The 26379-nt window shown below is 37.6% G+C and overlaps 1 long non-coding RNA gene across 1 annotated transcript in view; it reads left to right on the forward strand.

Annotated features, from left to right (window-relative positions):
* LOC130681099 (uncharacterized) overlaps nt 1–21025 on the forward strand; it is a 36476-nt gene extending 15451 nt beyond the window's left edge. Inside the window, exons 2-3 of the long non-coding RNA XR_008994159.1 lie at nt 9873–9938; nt 20085–21025. This is a non-coding gene — a long non-coding RNA (uncharacterized LOC130681099). The remainder of the gene's footprint in view (nt 1–9872; nt 9939–20084) is intronic.
* Nucleotides 21026–26379: the final 5354 nt, after the last annotated feature.

Raw genomic sequence — 26379 nt, forward strand, 5'->3', positions numbered from 1 at the left:
AGATGTAGACTGGCTGGTGTACTGTTACTTCTGGTCACTCTTTTAGGAATAGTTGTATTTGCTGTATTTTCAAAATATATGTGTTTTTGGGAGGAAATTTCCACCACACTTCTCATGCTGCTATCTTTTCTCCTTCCCTGGATGACTTTTTTTTGAAGTTTATTGATACTCATTGTTTTGCACAACATATGGTCTATTCTGGAGAATATTCTGTGTGTATTTGAAAAGAATATGTATTCTGCAGTCATTGGACAGAGTGTTCCACACGTGGTCACTTTGGTTGTGTCCTTCAGTAGATGAGTGGATAAAGAAGAGATGTTACATATACACAATGGAATACTTTTCAGCCATAAGAAAGAAACAAATCCTACCGTTAGCAGTAACATGGATGAAGCTGGAGGGTATTATGCTCACTGAAATAAGCCAGGCAGAGAAAGATAAGTACCAAATGATTTCCCTCATTTGTGGAGTATAACAATGAAGCAAAACTGAAGGAACCAAACAGCAGCAGACTCACAAACTCCAAGAAGAGACTAGCAGTTACCAAAGGGGAGAAGAGGTGGGAGATGGTGGGTGGGGAGGGAGGTAGAAGGGGATTGAGAGGTATTATGATTAGTACACATGGTGTGGGGGATCATGGGAAAGACAGTGTAGCACAGAGAAGACAAGTAGTGACTCTGTGGCCTCTCACTACACTGATGGGCAGTGACTGCAATGGCATATGAGGGGGGGGCACTCTGTAATATGGGTGAATGTAGTAACCATATTGTTTTTCATGTGATTCCTTCATAAGAGTGTATATCCATAATACCTTAATAAAAAATGTAATAAGAAAAGAAAAGAAAAAAAATTGTGACCTTGTTGGTATTATATATTTTTAATATGTACAGCTTTTATGATTAGATGAAGCATATCTTGGCTCATGGCACAGTATTTAAATTGGCCTGTGAATGCCTAAGTGTGTGTATTTGCATTTGTGTATGTTTAAATCGCCAGTAATATTCCTTATGTGATTCTTTGTCACTTATTCCTGCCTCCTAGCCAGTAGTAGCGACCTAATTATTGATAATTGTGTATTATATATATATATATAATGTATTTATACATAATACACATATATGTCACCTCATATAGTCATCTTAACATGCCTTTTATCTTAACCTTTGTTACACAGTTTTACCCATGTTGTATGTAGCTGCACTTCATTGGTTCATTTTTACCACTATTATGATCATTATATAAATATGCCAAATTAAGGTATTAGATTTGTTCTTCATGGATATTTGGCATGTTTCTAGTTTCAGGTTATATTAAAATGCTACTGTAAACATTCTTAAATATCTCTTAGTATATATGTGCAAGGGTTTCATATGTATGCATGTCTGTGTCTGTGTATGTTTTTAACTATTTGTGTATCTTGAATTAATATTTGCCTCTATCTCCCTCTTTCATATAGAGGAAGCCTTTAGCTTGTGGAAGTAGGGTGAACTAAAGGAGGTTTTCTCACACTAGGCCTGTAGTGCTATAATTTCTCTGTGAACACAGATTTAAAGTAGTCATACCAAGTCCTTCCTAATGCTGCCTCCCTCTCTGTTTTTCTATTCTTTCTCTGTGCCACTTACTCTTTTGTGGTCATAGCCCCTTGATTTTATAAAGAAAAATGTAAAGCTCAGCTCCATGTATAATTTAGGAAGTGACCAAACCTAGTAACTCCTAGTTCATATGGACTAGTACTTGAATGAAATTCTGGAGCTGATGGGAACTGTCCTCCCAGAAAAAGCAGGGGGCAGCCATTGCACTTGCTATACCCTAAGCATCCCCAGGTACTTTTTTCTCTTTTATTTAGTGGGGACAAAGGCTTTTGCTACTAGCAGCAACTACAGAAGGCACTGCTTTATTGCTACAGAGTTTGTAGACTAATCCTCTCACTCGGCAGGCATGAAAAAAATTGCTAATGTATTTTAAACATGTCCGCATGTCAGTTTAATCTTCAGAGGATGCTGAAGCTATGGATGCTTAGAAAAGCTGTTACAGAAAAAAAGTTTGAAACATTGAATCAGGTGACTAAGAATATATCTTCTGGGTTAGCATCTGACCTAATGCTCTGTTACTTATAAAACATGTAGGTTGCTTGTTATATATATATATATACACACACATATATATATATGTGTGTGTGTATATATATATATATATCTCCTAGTGTATGTGTGTGTATATATTATATATGTATCCTAGTGTATGTGTGTGTATATATTATGTAATTGTATGTAATTGGTATAACTGATAATATGCAATTGTTATAGTCTAAAACTGTCTAAGCAGGAAATATTCTAATGTTTCAGCATTGAAAACAATAAGCAATGCTGGTCTAAATTCAGAGAACAATCAATAATGCTGTATGTGCATTATTATAAGGGCATTCTTAGTCTGAACAGTGAATCAACAACAGCAACTGTCAACTTTGCATGTGGCGTAGTACCTCTTAGGTTTAATAAGGGAATAGGAGCAATTGATTCCCAAGGATTCTTCATCATGAAGGTATTAGCTTTTATCTGGCACAGTTAAACTATTTGAAAAGCTATGGTTATGAGTCTATCCTTCTTTAGATATATATATATATTAAAATGTTAGAAGAAGCATTGTGCTCTGTTGCAAATCATTGCAAAGCCAAGTAGTTGATGTATTTGATAAATGGAGATATGCAATGTTGTTATCGGAATTAAAGATTTCAAGTCCTATCTGGATTATTTTTGTTTTATTTAAACTAGTTTTACAAGATAATATTTCAAAACTCAGGCAGCGAGAACAGCATTGTTTAATTTACAAAGTGTCTATAACATCTAAACTATCTTATACAAACCAGGCAAGTCTGTAACTGACCCGTGTGACTCAAACTGCCTGAATATAAGTATGTTCATTAATGTGGCAACCTCAACTCTCCAGAAGGCTTACAGGAATGTGGAAGTCAGAATTGAGGTCAGGAAGTCCATGTACTAAGAAAAACATCTCAGACACTGTCTCAGAGCCTAGTTTAGTTTTGAGCAAAGTTCTCCTAAGTTTGATCAAACCTTCCCAGCTCAGAAGCTTGCAAATAGTAAATAAGAAAGATAGATTGGGAAGAACTTGGTAGCTGATGGTGGCAGATAGATCAAAGAGATGTCCTGAGTCAGGTAGGGGAGATCTGTGATGATTAATGAGACAGCCTTGCTCTTTCGAATCTTACCACCTAGATAAGGATAGCCTGACTGTGAATGAAAAAGAACAATTATAAAAGACCAAAACATACAAAAAAGGTCATTCTGTGGAAAGATAAAAAGATTAATATTTTCAAATATTTCAAAGCGTTTACTTGCCTTTGAGGCCTTTTGTTGTTCATTATAACAATTGATTGTTTAATGATACCTTATCTCACTAAGATAAGACTAGCTTATATTTAAGTACATAAGGGACACATATTATACTTAGGAAATCTGTAAGTACTTTTTTTTTTAAGTAAAGATAAGCTCTTAAAAATTAAGCTTCAGTCAGCTAGAAAATTGTCTCCTATGGAAGCCTTTTATCTAATGATGGTTATAATTCTTCACAGATATGTAAAATTATTTTGGTACCTCCAAAACTATGGAAAAGGTCATAGATATTTTTATGAATCTAATACTGTACTTCTAGTGATTTCATGAGTAATATCACACAAGACAAATAAGAAAGATTGTGTTATACTTTGTAGTTATGAGGAATAGTCCTTAAGATTTAGCAAGTAGATTTAATTAGCTCATATATGGGGTAGTCACAAGTACATCATTAAAGTCAACAAAAATAGTTAACATTTATTTATTTGGTTACTGCACATTATAAACTACTCTTGGTTCTCTAACTTGTTAGGGTAGTTAACAAAACCAGATAATATCAGGTAAAAACTGTATTTTTATTAATGTAGGCTTTGAGACTATTTAGACTTAAACTTCTTAACCTTTAAAATATTTCTGAAAATAAGCAAGAACAGATGGAGACAATTGTGTAAGAGTTGTGTTTTGAGGTAAAGTTTTTGAAAACTTTAAAATATGAACATAGTAATTAGGGAGCACATTCAAGCAAGTATAGCCTCCATTTGCTAAAAAGGTTTTCTTCATATAGCAAATATTTCAAAACACTGAATTATTTAAATTAAGATAATATTTATATAGTGCTCCTGTGTATGTCTCCCTAGTGACTGAGCTCAATGGAAACTACAAATCATGGGGAAAATATCTAAATATTGATATTCCTTTATGTTTTCTAAAATACTTCTACATCCATGGTCTCCTTTTGTCCTCAGAGCTCTAGAGCAAAGGTGGTGTCACTTTAGCATTTTGTATCAGGAAGGGAAAGAGAAGGAATACATCTCAGATGAGGAATACTAATAAGTATTACCTTTTACTTAGTACTTGCTATGCTTTTCATACACTCATTTAATTTTCATGGTCAATCACTCCATAACATGGACATGCCATTAGAATAATTATTTAACAGATTGAATTTTTAATAAATAATTTTTGCCTAAGGTCATACAAGTAGTAAATGATGAAGTCAGGGTTTGCATCACTTTCTGGTGATGCAACTCTCTTAAGCTTTTTGTTTATATTATTATATTTGATCATAGTTTATTAACTCTGTTTTACAAATAAGTAAGTTGATATTTCGAAACCTGTCTATGAATTGATCTTTAACCCAAAACCCACACTTCTGATTTTAAATGCTGGGATCTCTCTATTGGCTTTTTACCATGAGGCTAATTAAAATGTATTTGTGATATTTTTGCTTTGTTTGCAGATCACAATATTTTTTTTACAGTGGGACATCAAAAATATATGCAAACTGTATGACCTTTATGAAATAATTATTGTATCAATTTTTAAGTGGAGCATGTCACTACCTGCTTGGAAAGAGTGGGGGTAGCTTGATTTACAATATAAGCATGTACAGAAATATTGCAACAGTGATTTTTATTGAAATAAAATTTCTCATTTAATATTTATGAATCCTTTAATGGCATATATTAGTGAAATAATTTATTAGCCATGTAGTTTGTGTGCAATTGTTACGATAATCAATGCCCTTTTTCCTGTCTTTCTTATTTATTGTAACAATAAAGAAAACAAAGCTAGGAATTATTATCTCAATGTAATTAAGCATGCCATTTATTCTACAAACTGGAACTAGTTCGAAGGTCAACTGTGTCAATATAGTTAGATACTTTGGTGAGTGCCTGGGCCTGGTTGAATTGCAAGTGAGTTACAAATGGCATGGCAAGCAATCCTTCTCCCAAAAGGCCAATGGCTTTTTTTGTTGTGTTTTTGTTTTTATAATAAACATATGCTTTGCATACATCAAGTCAGTGTATGATGTAAATAATTTATTATGGGAGTTCTGGTACGGTTAGCTTTCCTTTCCTCTCTCTCACAATATGAAAAAGATGAATATGGAAACAACTGTTTAAGATTTTTTTGTCTCTTTGGAGAAAAATTAATTCTCCTCTTCTTTAATGTACTTGGTTCCAAATACATTATTTTCATGAATTATAAATTTCTAAAAGAACAGAAGTTGTGTGTACAAGGGCTAAATGGGCATAATAGCAATATCTGCTCAAGAATTGCTGATGCTCACCTGCAGTTTTCTACCTGGGCATATTCTACACTATTTCACATGGTTTAAAATGCCAGTCAAGCCTAAAAAGACACATAATTTTAGTAGGTTTAAACTTTCCATTTTGTAGATACTGATATGTTTTAAGGACAAATCATTCTCTTGCCTTGTGTGTACTTTGCTGAGAATCAGAGAGAGCAAATGACTCTTATTAGTGCCTTATTTGAATACCCATAGACCTAATAGTATAGTGATTTTTCTGAGAAAATTAAGTCCTTCTGCAGGAAGTACAGAGAAAGCAGAAAAATTTAAAGAGGTTCCAAGGGTAAAATTCAGAAAATATTATTGAGAAGATAGTAATAAAGAATAATCTGAATTTTAGAAGGAAAATTCTAGCAACAAATTGAAAGCATAGGTAGGGAAGGCAAAATAAGGCTACACAGATGATAGCAGTGAGCATAGTTCACTTGTCTTGAAAATACAATCTGAAAAACAGTCCTGGTAAGTGGAAACAAAAAATAAGTATGAGATTTCTGAGGTGGAAGAATTTGGTGACTTGATGAATTAGAAAGGTGGGGAGCAGCAGCTGATTATTTATTTATAACCAGATTTCCAACATCCTCAACAGGTGGTTGTGTAATTACAACAAGATCACAATATTTGAAGTTTTAGTGCTGTTGTGATCATTATAGTTGGTTAGGTTTGGTTTAGCTGGGGAAACTCCTGCCATTGGTCTTGAATGCTTATTTTGAACCAAAGCTCTTATGTTCTCTTAATCCTGAAATATTATATTTCTAAAGACTCTTCTCATAATTTTTCCTAAATGAACCTATTTTTTCCCCTGAATCAAAGAACATTTAAATCATTCGTTTACATTTCCCTTGGTTAAGAAAGAATTCTCTTACTGGCAAATTGGGGCAACTCCGTGCTTAACCTCTGGGGGTCCTGGAATCCTGGTACTGATTGGGTGGATTTCTGGTGGATGAATGGGCTAACTAGTGATCTGTACTGCTTAATATTTGAAAACCCTCCAGCAGCACTTAGGGGTAGCTTGTTTATTATCTTAGTGTTGGTGCAAAAGTTTAAACAGCCCATGCTGCCTATGTGACCAATAGGCTATGAACGGCCCCAGTGGAAGCATCAGCTGACTCTCCTGAAATCAAGATTGCTGTGATAAGCTGAGAAATATGCCCCTACACCGAAGAAAAGATATCCACGTCTTAAACTGTTAATGTTACCTCATTTGGCCAAAAAAAAAAAAAAAAGATTTTGCAGATGTGATTATGCTAAGGATCTTGAGATGGGGACATTTTCTTAGACTATCCAAATGGATTGTACATGCAATCGTATGTATTCTTAGAAGGTAAGGGCAGAAGAAGATTTGACACACAAAAGAGGAGAAATCAACACATCCATGGAGGCAAAGACTGGAGTGACTCAGTCACAGTGGGCAGCCCATTCATCCACTACTAGCCAAGGAATGCTCGCAACCACCAGAAGCTGGAAAAGGCAAGGCACGGATTCTCTCCCGTAGCCTCCAGAGGGAGCAAAGGCCTGTTGAAAGCTTGATTTTAGCCCAGTGATGCTGATTTCAGAATTTTGGCCTGCAGAACTATAAGAGAACACACCCCTGTTGTTTCAAGCCACCAAATTATAAATAATAATTTTTTATAACAGCTACGTGAAACTAATGCAGCTCCTCTCACATATCTATGTAGTTTCTGTTCTGGAGACAAAGTCTATTCTGTGTGACTAAGAATGTTCCAGGGAACTTAAACCTGTAAGTCCACTGGACCCTGTCTTGTGCTTGTGCTTCCTACCTGTACCACACCATTTGTCTTTAGTAGAGTGTTCACGAACATGCTCTGTAGAAGCTTATGAGCCCTGTCAGTTACCTGACCTGTGTAATCTTTGCAGTTCACATTATGAAGACTTCTGTAACAACTTCTGACTCAGTAATTTAAGTAATGGCTAAGGCTTTGTTTGGGCAGAAGAAAAGTGAGGAAAGTTTGAGTGAGAAACCATTGTTGCCAGGATGGCCTCGTGGCCATCCCTGGGGTGAGGGCACACAGACACTGCAAGCAATGATGGTAGGAAAAACGTACCAATGACCCTTGGAGTTGTTAGGTCCCAGGTCTGGGGGAATTGTTAAATCAAACACAATAGAAATTTTAATGGAAAAGAAGTTTTGGCTGCTTTTGTTTCTTTTAACAAAAAATCAAAGTAATTAAGAAATAGTTCAGGACTGCTAGAACTCTAAGGTCACAGCTAGTGATTCAGTCTTTAAAGGGAAAAGGTGTTATGTATTGCCACAAGGGAGTTAGCAAATATTTGTCTCGATCAAAATGATTCCTGTCAAGTAACAGTCAATAAAAAGATTATACAGGTCACAGAGAAGGGATCATTACTGAAACATGAAATCTTTATTGGTAACTCCTTTCTGTACGTCTTCTGAAATGTATTCTGCTCATTAGAAACAAAAAAACTATTTCCTGTGTCAGATCCTGTCAAGTGGAGGAGCGTGTTCAGACCTTCTCAGGACCCTCACTTAGCTTCAGCTTTTGCAGAAGTGGAGACAGGAGTAAATTCCAACCGAAGCAAGGAAAAGGCAGGAGTGCATAACATACAGTTAGGCTGCATCTAACTTTTCAAGTAGTATTCTCTCCAGCTCTGCTGTTACAGTTTTCTTACATGATTTTGCTTCCCACTTGCTTGATTGATTGTTCATCTTTTTCCACATAGCTCACAAGTCTGCTTGCTGGCTCTCCTAATTTTTAACTTTTAATCATTGATTTTCACTTTTAAGACACCCTGCATCCTCATAGTTTCCTATTCTTGACAAATTTGCATTTACAAATATGTAAACTTTATATATCCCTAAATTAAAACTATGGAAGGGAGCACACCGTAATTTATAGTCTAGGGCTAATTTGGTTGTTAACTGTTTCATCTTTGTTCTAGACAAATGTCCCAAGGTGTAAAGTTCATTTAAATCTGGGAAAAACAAAGATAAAATATTTATTTGAATTTTATACAAAATTTTTGACATATGAGTCATCTAGTTGCCTATATATTCATAACTGATTATATCTGCATATGTAGTAATACTCTAAGGATGCTAATCTTTGTTTGAAGTGGCAGAATGTTGTTTTGAGAAAAAAATATGTGTTTCTTTCATTTTCCCCTTTAATTTCTTCTTTATGCTGGTGGGAGGTTTTATGCTCATTCTCACAAAAGAAGAATGTCAGTGGAGCTGAAAAAAAGAAAGCTTTCAAAAGTCTTTCCATTTATTTTTAAAGCTTAAAGTCTCAGGAGAAGGGAATTTTCAGGTACATAATGAATATGTCGAAGAAACAAAAAGGTTGACAATTTTTTTTTGCAGAAGAATAAAGTTATTTCCTTAAACTCAAGGGAAGGGCCAAGAAGAGAAACCTGTCCTTTGGCAGGGTGCTATGTAAGCAGCCAAGTCACTATGAAGGGCCACTTCACAGGTCATCTTAGCAACCAGCATTTCAAAGGCCCCTGAGACCCACATGCACCAGACCTGCGTGGCAGCCCCAAGAGAGCTGCCAACAGGAAGTGGCCACAGGGCTGAACATCTAGAGAGTCAGCAATCACCTGTCTGAATTGATGAATGGGGAGCACCCCAATCTCATCCTGAACTGAGTCTGGGCAGGGTTTAAGTCTCTGAAATAAAATAAAACCACAGGAAGTCCCTTTTTGTCAGAAATTAGTGGAGTTATTAAAAGTAATATTTCTTTCATGATAACAAATGTATTTCTTAAACAATGAGAGATGGACAATAATTCCTACCCATTAGATTTAGTAGCTATTCTTGCAGCGAATTCTTCCCCTTTAACAGTAAGAAAGAAGGCATGTGAATTATCCCTTGCTTTACAACAAAGAGGTATATCTTCATTATTTCTGATATATAGTTGACCATTTGAAAAAGTTTCTTTTGGTGATTCACATTAAGCATTTGGTATGTCAGTAATACTTTTAGTCATGTGGTCATGTTTTTATCCTCAAGGGGGCACTTTAATATAAGCTAAATCACCTCCCAGCGGTGTTTTCAATTCTCTGGGCAAAACGCTTAATTTCACTGAGCAACTGTCTTTCAAATTGACGTTGTCCTCAGGTAGTTTCTGCACTCTATGCAGTGTACCACTAAAAATTAAATAGTTGTCATTTTGTAAAATGTAGAATTTTGTTCAATAATGGAAATCTTGTTCTTTTTCTTTTTATCACAGTTTCCCTACTGAGATCAGCTTTGTCAGAGCAACAAGAAACTGATGGATATTTTTGTTCTGTGAATAGTAAGTAAAATTTAACTCATGAGATTGGTTGATTCCATGGGATTGTTTTTCAGTGTTTTTTAGTTCTCACACATTTGTATTTCACTCAAATATGTGTTTTCTTGGTACTAGCTCAGTCAAGTTTCAAATTCCCTGCAATGGAAGCTTCTTTTCACTCTGAACAATGAAGGGGTTGGGAAAAGTTCCAGAATATAGTTAGAAAGGAAAAATAGTTTTCCCTCTACTTTTCTAGGTTTTTGGCAGAGACCCCAGTCCCGTCACCACCATCCCCTCACCATCCACCGCTGAAATAATAGTAGAAAAATAAACAAGTTTCAGAACATGTATACCTCCTGTATGTATGATAAAGACCCAGAAAAACTAAGTAACTCCCCCAGAGGGCCCAAACCATCCCCTTAAATACCATCTCCAGCTAAAGACAAAAGATGTTGAGGGTAGAGGAGTCAGGGATGGGAGGCTATCAGGAAAAGCACAGTAAACAAAGGCAATGCTGTTATACAGATTTAAGTCTTTGCCTTTTCCATTGACAAGAGTTTCTAGAAATTTAGTCATCCTTCTCTTCCTGGTACTGAGAGAGAGACACCCTTACCAACAGAGACGTCCCTTATACACATATATGTCCCTTACAAAGGGGTAATATCTACTGTTTTCAGAGCTTTTTCTACATCTGCTATTTCTTAAAAAAATAATAATCAGCCTAAAATAATCCTTATGTCAAAGAAACATATTTTGGGGTGGCAGATTCTGCTCCCCTTCCATACTCAGTGACTCATCGGTGTTAAATGTTGAAGAGTAAGACAACAACAGGCTGGCCTTAGATTGAGATACTGCAAAGGTAACCAGGGATAGAAACAGGATAAAGAAGTTACACACCCAGTGTTATAGTATTTCCAGGACGGTAGTCAAAGTGGTCTTCAAAAATAAAGAGAACCAGAATGTAAAATTGTACTTTCTGATAGAGATAAGAAAGGTACACAATTCTGAAATGGATATTTATGCCTCTTATATTATTTGAACTAGACTTTCTTGATAAAGTATCTTAGTTATCAAGTACTATTGTTGTCAGGCAATCCAATCCGGGAAGATCTCCCTGCACTCTAGGTAAGACCTCAGCCTGCATGAGGGTTCTTGACTCTGCTCGAAAAAGAATTCATGAACAGGTATAATAAGTGTAGGTAAGGAAGGAACTCATTTAAACATGAGTAGTAGTGAATGGCCGCAGCCATGCAGGTTAGAGAGAGCAAGGAAGGGCAGAGACAGCGAAGGAAAGTTCATTGAACTCCTGCTCACCATAGGGAAAATCCCGTGGCAACTCCTAAAGCCAGGATCACCTGGCATCCAGAGTCTGCTTGAATCTGCTTGGCATGGGGACTAGCCCCTATCACCCCAGGATTGGGGGAGCCCAGAGCACTGGGTGGTGTGAGATTATGTTCTGAGAATTTCTTAAAGCAAAGAAAGGAGGTTTTTTGGAAAGGCTGATAAAGAACATGATCATTCAGCCGCAGTCCCATATGTAACTCCAGGGGGAAAATCCTGGGGCAAAATACCTTTGAAACTGAAATCAGTCAAAGGAAGAAATAAAGTTTAAGAAACCCATTTATTTCTTACAAGCAATCGTCCTGTGTCTGTCTCCACTGGGCTGCAGAAGAAGAGAGAGCTCCCCCGCCCCCCACCTCTCTGGTCCACATAAGTCTCCCTCGCCCATTAATTACCTATTGATATGGAGACAGACTACTTCCCTCCACCCCTTGGAAACACCTATTGATAAGGAGATGCACTAAAGCCAGGCAAGAGATTCTGGAAATATTGTACTTTTACCCGCCCCATTCCAGGTCACCCAAGCAATGGGAACCTGCAGGCACAAATCAGATATTTCAGTAGCCCTCCCCTAGTTGTCTGTAGTAGAACAGAGAGAGAGAAGACCTATGCTTACGACAAAAATTGAAATAGCAAAGTGACAAAGACATTTACCACTGGAGGTGGAGGTCAGTGAGTTCTTGTCTTTATCATGAGGAAGAGTTCAGGGACAAAGACTTATGCAACAAAAAAGTTTATTTGATAAGGTAGTACACACTCAGATGGGAACACAGGCAACCTCAGAAAAGAGGTACGCTTAAAGGTTTAGGATTTGGGTTTTTAAGGATTTCAAGAATGGGGTAAAGGGCCAGGGAAGCACAGGCTGACCTCTGGTCTCATGATGTCTGTCTCATGTGAAAAACATTATGTCACCATCTACTGTCAGTCCTCTAGATATTCTGCAATAACAGAAAGAATTTATTGATCTCTTCTCCAAAATACTGGTTACCATCAAGCAGTGGAAACATATCATTTAGGACTGCTTGCCCTGCCTTAGAGGGGGTCCATTGTTGGCTATCACCATAAAATATGTTAGAAATATTATCTCCTAACTCCCTGGTTTTTAAAATGGAATCTTAGTCTTAAAATGGAGTCCCTCCTGTTCTTACTGTACTCTTTATATCGTGACATTTTTCTTCAAAGGCAGGACAAATTAATCATGATTCTTGTCCCATATCCCTGATCTACCTCATTATATTTAAACTTCTTTAGTGTTAATAACTACACCTGTACCTACTTGCCATAGTGACAGATAAATAAGCAAATATTGAAGGATGAAACATAATCAAAACTTTGAAGTCTTTTAAAATATATTTTATTTTTTAATATTTAAGTTTTCTAAGTTTTAAATATTAACCAGCATTTCCATCACTCACCATAAAAGTTAAATACTAACTTTGTCTAACATTTTTGCAAATTTTTTTCACATATGTACCAACAACTAATTTTAGTGTCTGAATGCTTTTTTCACTCACTTTTAAATTCAGGTTCTCTGTCGGTTTAAATTAAGATATTTAGTTGTAAAAAAGTAATCAGCCTATAACTCTATGAGAACAAAACTATGAAAATACCAGTACAATCTGAAAATTGTATTTGCAATGGAAATGTTATTTGCTGATCTAAGACTATGTAACTAGAAAAATTGCTTTATAAATAAATGCTTTCCATTTGCTTTCTTTTTTCCGTAGGACTCTAAGCCAGCATCATGCTACATTTCTTTAATATAAATTTAATATAACTACCACCAAATATCTGTGTGCTATGTCAGGTTACTATCCTAGTGTCCTTTATAAAGTGAGCATTCCTGCTTGAAACTTTCCACTCAAACTTTTAATTATAGGTATCAATGCACTTGTAATGATAAAAGTTCAAATCATGTATGATTTCTTGATGCTAGAAGCTGTTAAAACAAAATTTATCCAAGTGAATTTGAAGAACTAATTGGCTTTATTAAGTGATTGATCAGAAAGGGCAAAAAAGGAAAACATTGTTATGCATTGTATGCCATTCCTGGTGATCAGATAATCTTTGGGTTCAGTACATACTATGTTCATGAATTATACTCTAGAATTATGGTTGGATATCTTCTCTGGGACCCAGGAGGAATCAGAGGGTACTAAAACAAGCCACCATAATGTGCAGATCTGGGCTGATATATCCAGTCTCAGGGGTAGTACTTGCATAGAACTGGCACAGAGATCATATTCTAGTATCTTTCATTCCCTGGCACAAGAAAGGTTTTTTAAAAATCACCAAAAACTGGAAATAAATATTGTAAGTCTGGGGAAAGGAAATCCTGTGGCAAAATACCCCTAACAACCAAAATCAGTCAATGGAAGAAATAAAGTCCAAAAACCCGTTTATTGCTCACAAACTGCAGTTCCAGGCTGTCTTTCTTCTCTGCTCCAGCAGCAATCACACCAGCCCTTCCCCTCACCTCTCAGGTACAGATAAGCCCTCTGTTGCCCAGGTAAATTACCCATTGGTACGGAGATGAACTTTTCCACCCCTGAGGAAAGATGCAAATGCACTAAAGCCATACTTCTTTCCACCTCTGAACGCCTGTTGATATGCAGATATACCAAAGCCAGGTGAGATATTCTGGAAATGTTTCAATTTCACCCACAAATATCCATACACAAACCATTTATTGATAGGTGTTGTGTCCCAGATATCTTCCTTGAAAATAAGGCTACAGAACTATGCAAAAGGTGTGCCAATGAATCAAATTTCACTGGAAAAGTATAAAAAAGAAAAAAAAAATTCTGGGACTCACACAGGAAAACACATGAAAATCCAAAGCAAATAAAATGTAAACTTAAATAAACATTACAACTGTTACACTTCACACAGTCATTTTGTTCAACAAGTATATGACTACTAAATTAATTGTATTGGTCATTAAAAACTGACATCATGACCCCTTGATCCATTGCCCCTTCTGAGACTTCCCATTCTTAACAGCTTTGAGGGCTTGAATTGTTTCAAGACAGTGAGTCTCCAGGAAACATTTATTTCTCACAGACCTTAATTAGGTCTTGAGGATCATGGCACTGGAGATTTTAGTGACCGAACTTGCTCATAAGTTGGGTTGCCCAAATTGGTCTCTATTCCAAATACTTTACTTTTATCTTTAGGCAGCTCCGAGTGTTACTAGATAACATTAGTTGAGACATGTAATTTCCACCTGTAAGTTTGGGGAAGGAAATCCTGGGGCAAAATACCTCTAAAAACCAAAATCAGTCAAAGATGGAAATAAAGTTTAAAACCCGTTTATTTCTCATAAACTGAAGTTCCAGGCTGTCTGTCTTCTCTGCTCCAGCAGCAACCACACCGGCCCTCCCCCTCACCTCTCAGGTACAGATAAGCTCTCTGTTGCCCAGGTAATTACTGATTGATATGGAGATGAACTTCTCCACCCCTGAGGAAAGATGCAAATGCACTAAAGCCATACTTCTTTCCACCCTCTGAATGCCTATTGATATGCAGATATACCAAAGCCAGGTGAGATATTCTGGAAATGTTTCAATTTTACCCACACCACCGAACTAATGAAACTGAGAGTTAAAAATGCATAAGTATAATTATTATCAAATAGATCTTTATAGGACAGTGTCTTGTGAACTGTAAAAAATAACAGAAGAGTTTTATTTTTCTTCTTTTTTCAGTTGAGCTAATCCCTTGAAGCCTTAGTTAATTGGGTATCAAGATATCAAACTATAGGAAGAACTGATAAGCATTCAGTGAAGTCTCTTCCCTTGAGAACCTATGTTACATAAATGATAAGTGAACTTTTGTAAGGGAATGCAAGAAACACCCTAGAGCGAGAGCCACCCAGTTTCCATACCCTAAGGGGGATGAAACTCATGGGGACGAAACTCGTGACAAGACGTTAAGGGATGCTCGTGCAAAAGTCAGGCAAGCGGTGGGTCCCCGTTTCAACTTTATTGGTTAAAGCATGGAGTGTGTTTTAACTTCATTGGTTGTGGTGATGCATGGGCATTGGTGTAATGGCTGTGGAAATCCTATATAATCTATACCTAAAGTTGCTTGGGGGTCGACAGCTCGGACTCGACCTGCATGTCAGGGGAGGTGCTGTTGGTCCCAGCTAGCTGGCTGAATAAAGACTTTGCTTGGATTTACATCTCCGTGCCTGTGTGGTTTGTTCTCTGGAGAAGCCCCGGAGTCCTGGACCCTAACATTTTGGGGGCTCATCCAGGATCCGAGCGGCTTCCCGGAGAACAAAGGACGGCTGGAGGCAAGGTCTGATTGTCCGGACGGGGCAGTGTAATTCAAGGGTCGCCCCCTCATGTCTGCATAAATCCAGTATAAAGCGGGAGTCGCCATCCCGTGTCTGGTCTCGGGTTAGTCATCCCGAGTGAGGAAGTCTGGGTTGGTAGTCCCGGCCCCCAGGTTCGCGACCCTGGGTGAAGCCCAGGTAAGCAATCCTGGCCCTAGGGTCCGAGTGACTCGGCCTTAGGAACGCATGTCCGATCGGCAGGAACCTGGCGCCCAAAAGGTGGAAAAGATCGAGCTCGTCACCCTCTGGCAGTCCGAGTGGACGCCTTTCAGGAGAGTCACGAGAGTTTCTGAGGATCCTGAAAGTGGTGAGTGTGGTGCGCACCAGAGTGAGAGAAGGACCAGTCCGAGCGAGTGTGATCAGATGTGGTGTGTGTGTGTTTAGTGTTATCGTTGATTGTTATATTGTGTTTTGGTTTTGGTTTGTATTTCTGCGATTTTCATTTTAAGTTTCCCCTATTCTGAAGTTCTCCTGTTCTTTTCATTCCTCCTTTCTGCCACTAAATCATTCCCCGCGGGCACGGGTCGGGCAACTAAGAGCCATTAGGGCGCCCGCCGCTAGAAGACTCCCATGACAGGATAAGGGGGTCACAGCCGCGAATCCCAGATAAATTCGCGTCCCCCGCAGAAGAAAAACTGTGCAATGACAGGCACCCGTTCACAAGCACATACACCAGTCATATTGTTTTAAGTGGCATCTCTATCCCTCGCCTTTGTCTTTCTCATATTTTTCACTATGGGCCAGACTCAGGCTACTCCTAAAGGTCGGGCTCTCCCGGGATCGCGTGCGCCCCCCACCCCCCCAGAGGAACAATGAGCCAAGGATCGGAGGCTTGCCCTGGCCAGGTATTACTGTGTTTGTGTCCGTGTGTCTCTTGTCAAACCTGTAAGAATGTTCTGTGTTTAATCAGAAAGTGCCTTGCCAGATGGTGAGCGCACCCAGTGTTTTTGTTCGCGAACAAGCCTGAAACCTGCATGAAGCCTGTGGAACTCCAATCTGTGTCTGGGTCAGCATTGACTTAGGCGGACGCGCTGGCAGATCACCGGCCAAGGGTCTTGGGAGATGTCCCTTACCCCTGTCTGGAGGACGAGGTCCTCATCTGTGAGGAAAGTTGGCTGCCACTGCAGTCTGACAGGCCCTCAACTCAGTTTCAGTTTTGCCTCCGTGGCCGTGGCAGATTCTTCTCTGTAGGTGCCTGTTTGTTGTTTGTCGTGTTTGTCTTAGTCTTGTTGACATAAGAAATGGGACAGACTCAGATGACCCCCTAAGTGTGTAAATGAAAATATCTTTCTACCTCCAGATGGTATTAATGAAATTGATTTAAAGACAAGCCCTTGTGAAAATTGGGCATTCTAAAACTTCCAGAAAATCTGATAAAAAAATGTTAAGCATTAATGCTAATTTGGGTTTGCCTGAGGCGGGCATGTCCTTGTGGTTATCAGCTGCCAAAGTTTACTTAAAGTCATTTAAGTTGATGTTACCTGTTAAATATTTCAAGAAGATGCTTGAAGAAAAGCTTAACTTTGTCTAATGTTTAGTAAAAGTTTTCTAAGTAATCTGGCATGGTTGCTAAAAATAAGTAAACAAGTGTAGCAAATAAACATCTTAATAATAATACTGTATTAATGTATAATGGTATATATATCTGCAAACAGCCTGAGAATTTTTGTGGTAACTAAAATTTTTAAGGTTTGCTAAGTTATATAGACATATTTTGTGCCTAATGAGAATTTGTGTTGTAAAGCACATTTCCAAAAATGATAATATATATATGTTCATAGATGAAGAATGCTAGTGTGACAGTTTACGGTGGCCTGTTTTTCAGTGTTCACTGAAAGTTAAACTATCAAATTTAAGTTCTAATAAAAACTACTTAAATAAGGAAAACAGTTCTCTACGCTAAAGGATGTATGTTTTAATAAGAGAAAGTATAAAGAATGAAAACTCGTCTGCATACTAAAGAATGTGTTTTTTTTAATAAAAGAAAGTGGCTTTGTTCTAAAGTGCAACTGTTTGTTTAGAGAGAGACGGAGAGACAGACACACAGAGAGAGAGCAGTGTGGTGCAGCAGCCTGGTGCCTTTTGTTGTGTCAGATCCGCTCAGCCTGTTGCTTTGGGGGAAGGTCAGGATGTTTAGAGATGAGGCGAGATAAACTCAGTCAAGCCCCAGGCTAGCCCAGGCATAATTCTCACCGGTTTATGTGCTTGGGACCATGGGGCAAATGAATAAATTACTGAATTCTTACAGATATAGTCGTGCTATGTGAAATTAAAGCAAGTGAGTCTTGATATCAAGTGCACAGCAAAATTAGAATTTTGTTTCCAGTTAAAAAAAAAAAAGTTTTCTTTAACTGTTAGTCTGCTCTTAATGTTGAAAGATTGCAAAAAGTTCTCTTAATTGTTTTATCAAAGCAGTTTCTCATGCTTAAAGTCTCAGTGAGTTGCCAGAATATTTTTTAAAAAATGAAATCTTAATATTAAAAAGACTAAAAGCTAAAGTTTGTTAACTGTGTATTAAATGCACTTAGTTAACAAACCAAAATTTATTCTTAAAAATTAAACTGTGTAGAATCTGTACAAGATTATGTTTCTCCCAGAAAAACAGGTTTTGTAAAACCCAACGGCCTTATTCCGGTCTGCGCTTCCCCCTCAGTGAGGAGACAAACGAAGGCCACGGCAGATCGATGCAACAAGCAAGAGGTTTATTGTTATTCCAGCTAGCTGGGGTCCAAGTGTCTGCCCGACACAGCGGGTTTCAACAAGGACCCCGAGCACTTAAAGTCAGAGGTTTTTATAGCATTTTCAAAAAGGGCAGTATTTTTCCATAAGCACATCACATTGTTTTTCCAAAAACACATACATTTCGGCTGACGCCACATCCTGGGGGTCTGGCGAGATAAGATCACCCTTGGAATGTTAGGGTGGTTCTTAGTAAGATAAGCTTGGTATGTATGATTAACTGATTGAGGTTAGCTAACTAAAGGTCACTGCAATCAACACTGGCTGACTAACTTGTTTTTCAAGGTTCTAATATTTTCCTATTTTCTTTCTTCCTTCTAGGTTAGAGAATGGTGTCTAAGCTTTTTAAGATGGCTACGCTTATGCTAACTTTCTATCCTTGATAAGGTTGATTCTTAATGATGGATTCCACAGTTTCACTGTAAAAGTTTAGATGGACAAACGTGTGACCACTTTTGAGAAAGGTTATAATAGATTGTTTTGAGAACCACCAGGTCTTCTTGTTTAATTTATCTTTCAGGGAAGACCTGTAGACTTAAGCACTTTCCCTGCTTTTTTTGTATCTGGTCTTGGACACTTATGCTGAGTTATGTTCTTATTATTTTCACTGTTTGTAAGCTATTGATTGTATATAATATTTAAACTATCCAAATATCCAGCATACATTTCCATGTCACCACAACCCACTATTGACGCCCCCAAGAATGCTTGGTTAAAAACTGACAGCAGCAGTCTCCCCTGCTGCCCCACCTTTTTAAGATACAAAAATATCAGAATTTCTTTATGTCAACTGTCTTACAGTAAGCTCTCATCAGATCTTTAACCATTGTCATTTGTAAGTCTTTTGCCATTTATAGTCACTGTTTTATTATTCCTAAACTAGTAAAGAACTAGATTTTGGCAGAACAGATATTGGTTACATAAGATTAAGTGAACTAAAGAAGATAGTTTTGTGTCTTTTTGTTTCAAATGTTGCTGATAAAGTGTTTTAAGCTTGTTCTCTTAAGCTGTCAACAGTTTAGTAAATGACTATCTTTATAAGCAGAATTGAAACATCCTTCTCTCTACCTGATCCCTCCAGAGTTTAAAACTTTCAGTGACTATTTTTGTATTTCATGGCAGTATGTTTATTTGCACGAGTTCAATAAGAATCTGCTTTCCTTGTGAGAAGACTAGTTAAGAACACTGGTTATACTGCCAGAGCTGTGACTGGAATGTCATACCTGAGAGACATGTGCATGGACTCAGATGTAAACAACTTTAAAGAACTAAGATTGACTTTATAAAGCCAGCAAAGCCCCTTGGAAGAACTGGCCTGGTACCTTGCTTACAGAGTTCCCAGGAGCCTTACCAGGTGAGTAAAGAAGGTCACTTCCTGGCAGGTGCAGAGACCTCGAAAAGAGAGGAATTCATCCAAATCTACAGGTACTGCAGGCAAAGACTGATGGCAAGTCTAGCTTGGCTGTCTGGCCTCAAGAGGCCTTTAAAAGTTCAATCTGAAATTCCTTACAAAAAGTTCCAGCAAAGCATATTTAAAAGAGCCTGTGTAATCAATTGCTCTTCTTGCTGCACTTGTGCAAATAATCAAGCCAGCTGTTAATTCTTTTCTTAACCTGGTTACTTCTAATAAAAATGAGGGTGATTTTAGAGAAAAGTATTGTTTCAATAACGCAGCCTCCTTCCAGAATGGAAAATCCAACTCCAGATGTTGCTACATAACCTAATAACACAATTTGTTTTATCTCGCCTAGAAGCCACAAAACTGCAAAACCCAGAATAAAAGCACCAGCCTTCTGAGGCCCTCTCAACTGACCAGTGATGGAGACCTAGCTGCACCCTTTACTGCGCCCCCTCTCAGCATGAAGCAGCCAGAGCGTCGCCCCCTTTCCCTAGCAGCAGCTAGAGTCTCTGTCTGTAGAAGTGAGAATGAGACAGGAACCATAAGCTTAGACAGAATAAAGTGAGAGCCTCTGAAGAAAACAAGGCAGGATCTTTATTATGCTAATCATTTGTATAAGATTCACTTTAGCATGCTAAAAGACTCAGGCCTGTGTGCTGTTTTTCCTCCTTCAGATCTGACTAAGTAATTTTGCAAGCTGAGCAATTCAGACCCAGCTGTAGACGGCATAGTAAAAAGCAAGATTCTTTAGCAAATAGACAATGTCTCAACCCACCTTAGAGGCTGGGCATGCAATCTTTTGATGTGCACCCGAACCAAAGCGCCAGTGTCCCAGAGAGAAATCAAAGAAAGAAATTATCTTTCGAAGCATATTGTGCCTTTCCCCTATTGCACTACCAAACAGATGACCTCTAATTTCATGATTGAAATAGTTACAAGAAAAAGGGGGGAATGTAAGGGAATGCAAGAAACACCCTAGAGCGAGAGCCACCCAGTTTCCATACCCTAAGGGGGATGAAACTCGTGGGGACGAAACTCGTGACAAGACGTTAAGGAATGCTTGTGCAAAAGTCAGGCAAGTGGCGGGTCCCCGTTTCAACTTTATTGGTTAAAGCATGGAGTGTGTTTTAACTTCATTGGTTGTGGTGATGTATGGGCGTTGGTGTAATGGCTGTGGAAATCCTATATAATCTATACCTAAAGTTGCTTGGGGGTCGACAGCTCGGACTCGACCTGCATGTCAGGGGAGGTGCTGTTGGTCCCAGCTAGCTGGCTGAATAAAGACTTTGCTTGGATTTACATCTCCGTGCCTGTGTGGTTTGTTCTCTGGAGAAGCCCCGGAGTCCTGGACCCTAACACTTTAAATCATTAGGTTTTCTCTCTCCTCTTAACCTTTACATCCTTCTCATCCATTTAAAAGAAAGTTTCAAGTACCAAGCAGAGATCCAAAGAAAGATTAGAAAATGAGAGAATTGGATTGCTACTGTTTTCCTGGTGGAATGTTTCAATGATCTAAAATTGGCCAAGTAAATCCATATTATAGACCTTTGTTATCTCTCTTCGAGAGCAAAAGGTAACCAAGTGAAAAAAACATTGTTTTTCTATGGTACACAGATTCACTTCAGAAAAGTAAGGTGTACTATAAATACTTGCATACATAGTAAATGTGTATATATGTCAAATATCTATTTAATTGCATGACAGCAGTATTTTTTCCCTGTGACTCTAAATAATATCAGGCACTTGCTCATTATTTTCTCTTCAGAAAATATTTTCCAAAGTGTATTCTGCATATTATCACTGTGGATTCCTGGTACTGTGATTTGATGTAAAAGCCATCAATAGCCACTTCTAGGGCTTTTTATGGGGTAGAAAGATTAAAATAATTCCTGAAGAACCTATTATGTAGTCAGCCTAGAAAGGATTACTAGAATTTGCTTCAGAGATAGAAAATAAATTTCCTGGTGATGCTTAAACTAATAATAAAATATAATGGAGGAGTGTTGCTATTTCTATAACTGTTGGATTCTCCCAGAGGAGGACGCCGCCCCAAATCACTCACGGAAGGCGTCTCTTGATGCAACAAGCAAGAGGAATTTATTCAGAGGCCAGCTAGCTGGGGTTCATGCATTAGCCCGACGCAGCGGGTCTCAGCGAGGACCCCGAACTCACAAAGCCAGAAGTTTTTATAGCATTTTCAAAGGGGCAGTATTTTCTACAGTCACAATACAGTGTTTTTTTTTTCATAGACACATAAATTTTCGGCTGACGCCTCATCCTGGGGGTCTGATTAGATAAAATCACTTTCGGAATGTTTAGGGTGGTTCTAGCAAGATAAGCTTAACTGATTGAGGTTGGCTAACTAAAGGTCACTACAATTAACACTGGCTGACTAACTTGTTTTTCAAAGTTCTAGTAATTTTTCTCCTTCTAGGTTAGAAAATGGTGTTTGAGCCTTTAAGATGGCTGTGCTTATGCTAACTTTTGATTCTTCAGGTTCTACATAACATCTACTGCAAAACAAAGTCTTCAATTGTGTAACTGAAGAGACCTGAAAAATATAAAGATGAAAGGAGTGTACCTTCCAGGCTGGAAGGTGCATTAAAGTTTCTGGAGAAAGAACGTTTGAAAAGAAAAAGAGGGGAGGTGTTCTAAGATATGTATACATCTACAAAATCAGGAAATTAATATGACAGTTTTTTAGGAAAACTGATAAAAGGAAAGAAACTATCTGGTAGACATGTGTTAGTCAGCAGACGGGAAGTGAAGAGAAAGAAATTTCCTCCAAGGTTCTTCTAGCTGGTCTAAGAATCAAATTGACATGAGACAGATTAACAGGAGGAAAAAAAAAACAAGTTTAATTACATTCATATGGAGAATCCATAGTCAGAGGTTCTAAAGAGTCAGGAAGAATGAGGGTACAAGGAGAAAGGGATTGCAAAGAAAAATGGAAGCAATTCATAGGAATATGAAAAGTAAATGTTTGGTAAACAACTTTTTTATAGCCACACAGGCACAGTGGAGCACAGAGGGAAATTTTAACAGATTTAGCTGCATTCCTCCCGGTCTACCATACTTAGTTTACATTATAATATACTTAGTAATGGTGACTCTCATTCTGCATTTAAATACTTTTTCTGCAGTTGTGGTTGGAGGGGTGGGGAGTTAAGTTTATTTCTGAGTCTTTTGACCTTGATTGTTTTCAACTCTGAAACAGTGGCACATCTTTGGGTGGCCTGCTCTTGGCCTCTACAAAAGGCACTTGTGAGTTTGCTCTGGTGCAACAGTTAAATATGTTAAGACCATCAGATTCTCTCATTTTATTTCAAATTATTTTTTGTCTAGAAGCATTCATCTTTACAAAATCCCTTTGGGAAATTACAGAATCTTTGTACAAAAATATTTTGGTAACAGTTTAGACCTCAAGCTAGCACAGGAGGGACCCCTTGTATTGGCCGAACTAAGGGATCAAGAAAGAATGTAAGATTATAAAGTGGGAGAGGTGAAGCTGTAAAAATGGAGAAGTCTCTTAGGTCCATGTCTTTCTCATGACCTTTAACACTCTTCAACCTGGAATGTGTGCACACGCATACACACACACACACACACACACACACACACACAGACAACATCTTCAGGAAAGGTATCAAGGCCTCAAAATGTTGGAAGTGTCTGTGGAAATGGCTAATTGGGACTTGCTAGGCTGATGTGGAACAAAGGCAATACTCATATACTTAAGAAAGCAGGAAAATGTGGAATTCAATGAAATAGTGTGAGAAAAGAAAAAATGAAAAAGATTTTGAGTCACAAGCTTTGAATCCTGTAGTTCAGACAGGGTTAATGAGTTCTATAAACTGGCAGAGGGTAATCTAACTGATCTGGTTTCCATAAATCTACAAATGCTTACGTTTAGTAAACTCAATAGTTTCTGTCATCTTGGTTTGATAAATGTCATTCTCAAACTCTTGATGCATTGATAAAGTGAGTTTTGAATTTATAAATTTTAAGGACAAGTCCTTTGGACTCTAGTAAGCCACTGACATCATTCTATGACATGTCTGCATGTTTTCTTCTAATGTCTAAAGAGGAAATGAATAAAATATAAGAAGCTCGCTAGTAACAGAGATCTAAATATAAGTTTATGAGTTTCAAAATGAATTGTTTTCTTCAAGGAACTCAGTGTCTATGAATGGCTCTGAACACTACTTGTTTTCATTTTTTTCTGTCCATGCTCACATATAATTTTACATGGAATTATATGGGGAGATGTTTCTGCTCCCTATTGTGAAACTTGTGCAAATGAAAGCAAAATTAAATCATCAAAAGGAATAATCAAAATATAGGTAGGAGGTTATTATATATTAGAGCTAAAGGAAAAAAAGCATAAAACTTTGTTGACGTTGCATAATGGAAAACGATGTCAAAGGTCTGTCTCTGAGGTGGAGGAGGTGATAACTGATGAGTATAGACATTGGATGACTTGAGGTCAACCAAATGAGAGATTTTGGGGAGTTGACCTGGCATGTTAGATTTATGTATCATATGTGTGGCACCAAATTTTAATCCAGAGGAAGAAAGAATTTATATAAGATAAGAAGAAAAAATACAGAGGCACAATGATAGAACTGGAATTGAGAATTCTCTCAAATCCCTTAGGACGTCTTCAAATATGTTTCTTTAAAACAAATCATAACTGCATGCTCAGCCTGTGTATCTTTGAATCTACAGTGTGCTTTTTTGTAGATAGCATACACAGTTGGGTATTATTTTTATTATTATTATTATTATTATTATATCAATTCAGCTACTCTGTGTTTTTGATTGGCAAGTTTAATCCTGTTACAATTGTTAAAGCACAAATTGAACCAAGTAAAAATGAAGATCTTATTGGCTTTAGTAAGTGATTCATGAATTGGGCAGCATCCTCTAGTAAGTAGAGATATGCTCTGAGGAATTGTACAAAATGGAAGGCTTTTATAGGCAGGAAGAGGGGGAAGTTATTAGCAAAGAAAAGGGATTATTTCAGGCAAGGTCACTTTCTCTTAGGGGGAAGAGCAGAGATGCTTATAATGCAGACTACCTCCTCTTCTTTTCGGGAAGAGGGAGAGGCTCACATGGCAGGTATCTTACCAATTATGCTGACCAGGCAAGTCCTGACTGACTATATTTCTGGGCAAGGTTGAAACTAACTGGGTTTAAGTATTAGGCCCCAGTTTGGTGACTTGGCCTACCAGAAATGAGAGCATATTGGGCCTGTATCTTTCTGTTTTTATTTTATTTTTTATTCTTATTGAATTATCATTGATATGCAATCTTATACAGGTTTCAAATATACAACACAGTGGTTCAACAGTTACCCATATTTTTAAATCCTCATCCCCTCTAGTGCAGTTGCTATCTGTCAACATAGAAAGATGTTACAGAATCATTGACTATATTCTCCATGCTGTACTACTATCCCTGTGACCAGCTTATATTATGACTGAGAATTTTTCTGCCCCTTTATTCCTCTCACCCTCCCCACCCAGCTGCCCCAACCCTTTCCCTGTGGTAACCATTAGTCACTTCTCAGTGTCTATGAGTCTACTGCTGTTTTGTTCATTCTGTTATGCTTTGTTTTTATATTCCACAAATGAGTGATCATATGGTTTTGCCTTTCTCCTCCTAGCTTATTTCACTAAGCATAATACCCTCTAGATCCATCCATGTTGTTGCAAATGGTAGGATTTCTTTTTTTTAATGACTGAGTAATATTTCATTGTGTATATATACCACATTTTCTTTATCCATTTATCTAGTGATGGACACTTAGGTTGCTTCTGTATCTTGGCTATTATAAATAGTGCAACAATAAACATAGGGTTGCATATGTCTTTGAATCAGGGATTTTGTTTTCTTTGAGTAAATTCCTAGAAGTGGAATTACTGGATCAAAAGGTATTTCTATTTATAGTTTATTGAGGAAGCTCCATATTGCTTTCCACAGCGTTTGTACCCATTGACATTCTCATCAACAGTATAGGAAGGTTCCCTTTTCTCTACAACCTTGCCAGTATTTGTTATTTCTTGTCTTTTGGATAATGGACATTCTATCTGGTGTGAAATGACATCTCTTTTGGTTTGCTTTGTATTTCCCCAATTATTAGCAATGTGGAGCACCTTTTCATGTACCTGTGGGCCATCTGTATTTCTTATTTGGAGAAGTGTCTTTTCAGGTCCTCCACCCATTTTTTAAATTGGGTTACTTGTTTTTAACACATTAAAGTAATTATAGGCAAGGACTTACTACTATGATTTTGTTAACTATTTTCAGTCTTAGAGTTCTGTTGTTCCTTTCTTCTTTTGCTGTTTTTCTTTGTAGTATAACTTTTTGTATATGGTAATGCATTTTGATAGTTTTTCACTTTATCTTTTATATATCTACTATAGATTTTTCTTTTGTGTTTACTATGAGGTTTACATCAAACCTCTCATAGTTTTAATGGTCTATTTTAAGATGGTAGCAACTTAACTTCCATTGCATACAAAAGGTCTACACTTTTAATTCCACTCCCTACGTTTTATGTTATTGATGTTAAGAGTTTACTTGTTTTTGTATTGTATATCCATTAACAAATTTTGTCATTATAGTTATGCTTAATATTAAGG

Source organism: Manis pentadactyla, chromosome 15, assembly GCF_030020395.1.
Source record: "Manis pentadactyla isolate mManPen7 chromosome 15, mManPen7.hap1, whole genome shotgun sequence".
NCBI classification, from domain to species: Eukaryota; Metazoa; Chordata; class Mammalia; order Pholidota; family Manidae; genus Manis; species Manis pentadactyla.